Raw genomic sequence first — 6,264 nt, 5'->3', positions numbered from 1 at the left:
TAATAGACTCTTTTGGAAGTGGAGGATGTTGTGGAAGAAGATGGCCCATCATGATTCAGATAGAAAACAAGATTCATGTGAATACAGCAGAAGGACCCAAAGAATAAAGGGCAAGAAGTGAGCTGTCTTCAGAAGATCTCAACTATTTCCCCATGATCACTCTGCTCCAGTAGCTTTTCCCCATCAGCATGTCTGGAATCAACCTTTAATTGGATAGTTTGCAATACCTTTGCTTTGGACTAGTTGTATTTCAAAGCACTTAAATTGCTCAACCTGCTCCAATACATTTACTCCTACTGTTTTCATCATTAATGAGGCATTCAGCTTTTATAATCTAGGAGACGACCTAAAGATTAGAGTTAATTTAATTTAAAATCCATATACGAGAGAAAAAAGCCCCTGCCTGCATTATTGACGTCAAACTGTGGGCATCTGTAAACTCGGGAGCAAAGACACACACGACAGAGTATGCCATGTTATTATTTCCAACAGGTGCCCATAGTCACACAGTCACAAAGTTCTACCAAAGATATTCTGAAAATTGGTCCCCAACTGATTTAATACTACTTATCAGAGGCTTTTGTTTGATCAAGTAAGTGGCAAACCACTTCCTGGATTCATTATGAAGTCTTAAAAATCCCACTGAGAAGCTAAGACCAATATCAATGAATCCTACATCCCTGATATTTTGGAGAAAGTCATTCATGACTGATATAATCAAAGAGCTTAGATTTATTAGTAGTGGCTCTTATAAAGTATGTGTCTTTAACTGAATTTTATTGGCAAAATTATTTACTTCAGTATAAGAATAAGGCTGTGGCAAGCAATCCCTGGAGGCATCTATTTCACATGTAATTTTTTTTTTATCTTCAAAGTCTGTTTTCTGATTTGTCCGCATCTACAGTGAGATAGTTTCAGGTAATTGTTTTCTATTCACTCACTCATTCATTTGTTCATTTGGCAGACACTTACTGTGTATATCTTCTGTGCCAAGCATGATGCTTGATCTTGGAGATTATAAAAATAATAATAGTAGTCTTTCAGTAAAAACGGATAAGTTATGCTATTGTAACAAGTTTAAAATAATCTCAATAGTCTATCCCAATAAGTCTATTTCTTGTTCACAACCCATCTATGAGGTCCATGTGAAAACCTCATGGCATCTTGGGCTACATTTGCTGAGACAAGGGAAGATGAGACTAGGAAGTCCAGTAATAATAACTAAATGCTTCTATTAGAAAGAGACACAAGCTATTCTGCTTGCATGACCATGTCTGCCTGCAAGTAGGAGTGCAATCCCCAAGAGTTTCATTAGGAGAAGCAGAAATAAAGCATATCATGGTCTGCCATATGCAGACTTTACCTCTGACAACCCAGGCCCAATCTGGTTTTGTTAGCATGTACAAGCTTGTCATAGGCATTTGTAGAACTTTCATCAAGCCTTTAAAATACTAAACACATCATGGTAATCTCCCATTACTATTCTCATGGACAGCTAAAGGAACAGGGGCTCTGTATTTACGGTGACCCATCTCTGTTTCTCTGATATTACAGACTTTATTTCCCTCCCTTCCTCTCTGGTCCAGGTAGGAGGACCTGGTCACTCCTTGAGAGTGAAGAACAAAGGATGACATGGCGAGAATCAAGTTAGACTTGCAAAGTTACCATTAAATTCCCATTTATGTATGTACGTATGTATGTATGTAACCAGTGGAGCATTTGACAACTATATATTAAGCATCTCTACTCATGCTGTGTGTTAGGAATGAAATGTTGATCAAACTAGACATGGTTCAAGCAATATAATGAGGAGATTGACAAACAAATGGGCAATCACAATGCAGTGCAGTAAGTTATGTTAAAGAAGTGCAGAGTGCTCTGGGAGCATGCTACTGGGGTGATCCAGGGGGTGAGAGAAGACCCCTGGAGGTAATAATGACTGAGCAGATGTCTAATGTAAGCTTGGTGAAATAGCTGGGGGCAGAGTGATTATTCTAAAAGAAGAATAAAGACCCAGAGGAGAGAGGGAGACAATGACAAGAAAAGAGCAGAGGAAACTTTTGACAGGATCAAGGAAGTGCAAGAAGAGAGTGTAGAATCAAGGTGTGGGCATTTGGGGAAGTGAGATGAGAAACATGAAGAGGAGCCAGATTTCCAAGGACCTTGTGAGCCATGAAAAAGAATTTGGACTTTTTCCTAAGAGCAGTGGGAAGCCACTGAAAGGTTTCAGACAGAAGAGAGTGATATGATAGGTCCTTCAGATTTGAAGTAACAGTGGCCCCTTTACAAAAGCCTAGCAGTTATTGCATTGCCAAAGGACCCAGCCCAACACTTGTTCACAGCGGTCCTAGTCTTTGGCTGGTTTCCTTAAAAGGGCAATCTATGAGGGAGCGGACTGGGGATTTGTGCATTTGGTATGATCAGGAGCCTTCGGAGAGCCCTTGTGACAAAATGGTTCTTTTCTCCTTCTGCCATCAATACTAAAATCCCACTCTGGGCAGCCCTGGTGGCACAGCGGTTTAGCGCCGCCTGCAGCCCGGGGTGATCCTGGAGACCCAGGATTGAGTCCCACATCGGGTTCCCTGCATGGGGCCTGCTTCTCTCTCTGCCTCTCTCTCTATGTTTCTATGAATAAATAAATAAAATCTTAAAAAAAATACTAAAATACCACTCTTAGTTCCATCCTCTTTCCATGTATCTGTTCATCAAATATGCACCAAGCACCCACTTTATAAATGGAATGGAACTTATGCCATAAAAAAAGATAAGGATGAGGATCTTGCTTTCAGAAGTTCTGGGGGTGGGGGGGGGTGGGGAGGCAAAATGAGTTTAATAGCATCATGTATGGGAGGAGAATAGAGCTGTAGGAACCCAGAGAAGAAACCAGCCTTTCAGACTGAGGAGCCCAGGGTAGACACTACCATGGCTGGACCTCGGAAGTTGGATACGATGATCTCAGTGCTGAGCAGTGTTTTCATCAGAGGCATTTCAGCTATCCATGACAGAAACTTAACTCCAATGAGTTTAAACAAAGAGAGAGCATTTATTTATTTATTTATTGGCTCACACACTGGGAAGTCCAGAGGTGCCCCTGACTCCATGCCTAGCTGGAACCAGGGACCCAATATTATTATCAAAGCTCATTCTCCCTCCCTCCATTCTTAGGGAAGATTCTCTCTGGCGCTCAAGATGGCTCTCAGTGAACTCAGTATATTAGTTCCATTGGGCTGCCTTACCAAATCACTACGAAGACTGAATAACTTAAAACAATAGAAATTTGTTCTCTTCCAGTTCAGGTGGGCCAGAGTCCAAAATTGAGGTGTCAGCAGAGTTGATTCCTTCTGGAGGCTCTGAGGAAAAATCTATTCTATGGCTCCCTCCTAGCTTCTGGTGTTTGCTGGAAATCCTTGGCATTCCTTTGACTTCAGAGGCATCCCACCAATCTCTGCCTCCACCTTCACATTGCCTTCTCTGCATTTCTCCTGTGTCTCCTTACCTAAAATCTCCCTCTCTTTTCTATTGTAAGGACACCAGGCACTGAATTTAGGAGCCACACTAAATCTAGGCTGATCTTTCTTGAGATCCTTAATTACATCTACAAAGAATTTGTTGCAAACAATATCCTACTTCAAAGTTCCAGGTAGACAAGAAATTTAAGAGGACGCTATTCAACTTGCTATAACCAGCAAAACCATCTTTCCCACTACAACACAAAGATCCCCCTCCAGCTGGCCCAGCTTGGGTCATGTACCAGATCTGGGATGGATGGAGGTGGGCTATGGAGTTCAGCCCCACCAGAACCACATGAATTGAATTCCCAAGGGGGAAAAACATTCTGGTATTAGAAGAACAGGAGAAGATGTGCTAAAGAAATATCACTGATAGGATCCTGAAACAAGCAGGAAAGAGCTTTCTGGGGGGATGATAATGGAAAGGTCTTTGGAATTAGAACTGAATAGATTCTAAAGGCTAGTCTATTGGCTGCATTCTCTTCTATAGATGAGGAATAAAAAACATAGGGAGGGACTTTCTGAAGGCTCCTATCCCTAACAGTCAGTGAAGGGTGTTCTGTTGGAGGGCAGAGGCCACCTGACCTGAATATGGAGGGAAGGGAGGTAGCAAGAGAGCAGGATAAGCCAGACAGGGAGAAGGCCAGCACTAGGAGACATGGATGGATCTTTAAAACACATTTCATGATAATTCCCACATCTATCTCTGCCTTCATTTACTTAAGCATTTTAGCCATACAGCTACAAGTTAGACTATTGGTTTTCAGAGGCTACTCTGAAGACCAATGTTGAGGTAATGTTTGCATCCATCTTCTGTGATATTAGAAAAGTAAAAATAACATGGAACTTTTTTTAAAGCTGCATTTCCATTTAAAGGTCTGTGTTTTCTTTCTGAAATTGTATCCTTTTTACCTTTTTTGATATTTGTTTGCTATTTTTTATTTTATTAACCCATGATCACAGTGGAAAGTAATTATTAGTTTATGTCATTTAATTTATGGCCTATATTTGGCAAATAAAAATGTTGGAAACCCTATGGTGGTTTTCATATTTGGGGGCAGGCAGGAGATTTTACCGATTCATGAGATCCAAAGGTCTTGGATTCCTGGTCTCAACCAACTGCTTCATCTTGTTGGGCAGCCTTGGAATTGAACAACCACAGTGAAAAATTACAAGAGACTTCTTGGAATATTCATTTTTTAAAAAGAAAGGTGGCCTTGACTTTGACTTGATTTTCACTCTGTTTGGCACATTTTAAGAAAGCTCTGCTTTGCTCAAAACGAGATGTAGCTTGTTAGTTGCATTACTGGTTGCTAAGGGATGTGCCACTCTGGAGTGGTACCTCCTAAACTCCTGTAGCCTGGAGACCTCTCCATCATTATCCCAAGGGTTCAGAAACACTTGTTAGTCAAAGCAGCTGAGCTGGTTGAAAGCCTCTGATTCATTTGAAAACCTTTACAGGTACTTTTTCAAAAAGGAAAATTAGTAGGGCATTTTTCAGAGTAATTGACCTGTGAATTTTACTTTGATTTGTTTATCCACAACAGCCATCTCTCCAAGTTAGCAATCTTCATGCTTCAGCAAAACCTCATGGCTGGCAACGTTTGAATTACACATCATCCGTTATACTGCAAGCACTCACGGCCCTTCCATTCAAGCCACTCCTGTTAGAATAGCTGTTTGGAAGTGGGGAGAGGGAGGGTGTGGCATTGTGAAGGCTTATTTAAGGAGCCGGTCAATTCCTTCCTGGGATTTGGAGGATGAGTTTTCTTTGTCTCTGTGAAAAGCAAAGAGGCAGCCAAGAGTAGTATATACACCACTCTATAGAGTAGTGAATTTTTGTTAGGTAGTACTATTGGATCCACTTTCTCTACCTCCCCCAGCTTCTTTGGGTTTTGATCAGTTCTTGAAGAATGAAAGAGGTAAATAATGCTGAAATGCCAGCAAAGAAAAGAAATGCTCTAGAAGATCTAGAAGATAAATGCCTCCCCCTCCAGGCCCTAGGATAGAGAAGATAGTAAATATCTCTTGTCTGTTTCTTCTTCATTCATTGGTTTATTCATTGATTGGCCGATCCATTCATTCATCAATCCATTAAAAATCAAAATTTTATTAGGACAAGATATGCTTAGGACAGTGAGATAGAGAGGTAATTAAAATGGATTTAAATGAAAGAGGCTTTTAGGAAACTCATTTTAGCCTAGTGTTAAGGAAGTTGCTGGTACCCTGAGGGCTTCTGGGTATCCTGTTGGCCTCAGACGTGTTGAGTAGGTTTTAAGCTTCTACTTCAGAAAAGGTGAAGCAGTTCAACTGGCTGATTAGGGCTTGCTCTGGGCCACAATATTGATAAGTGCTTCCCAGGGGCAGTCAATTCCACAGGGAAGGAAAGCAGACAAGGATATAAGGTACAGCATATGTCTGTCCAGGAAGAGTGTGTCCCGTGGAACCTAAACCCAGAAGAAAGCTCATTGAGGAAGAAAGGAAAAGAGACTAGTCACTAATCACCCTGATTTTTCATTAATAAAATTTATACTTACTGATATTAAGAACCATTACTGATTATGGGATATTAATAGCCAATCCAAGTCTGCTTTTAATGATCATCACTGGGCTGGAGCTACAGAAAGAAAAAATGCAATCCTTACCCTACAGGAGCTCATTATCTAGTCAGGAAGTAAGATTGGCTAAAAAAAAAAAAAAAAGAAAGAAAGAAAGAAAGAAAGAAAAAGAAAAGACAGTATTGCTTTCAATTGAG

The sequence above is a fragment of the Vulpes lagopus genome, chromosome 23, assembly GCF_018345385.1.
Source record: "Vulpes lagopus strain Blue_001 chromosome 23, ASM1834538v1, whole genome shotgun sequence".
NCBI lineage: Eukaryota > Metazoa > Chordata > Mammalia > Carnivora > Canidae > Vulpes > Vulpes lagopus.
This window is presented reverse-complemented; position numbering follows the sequence as displayed.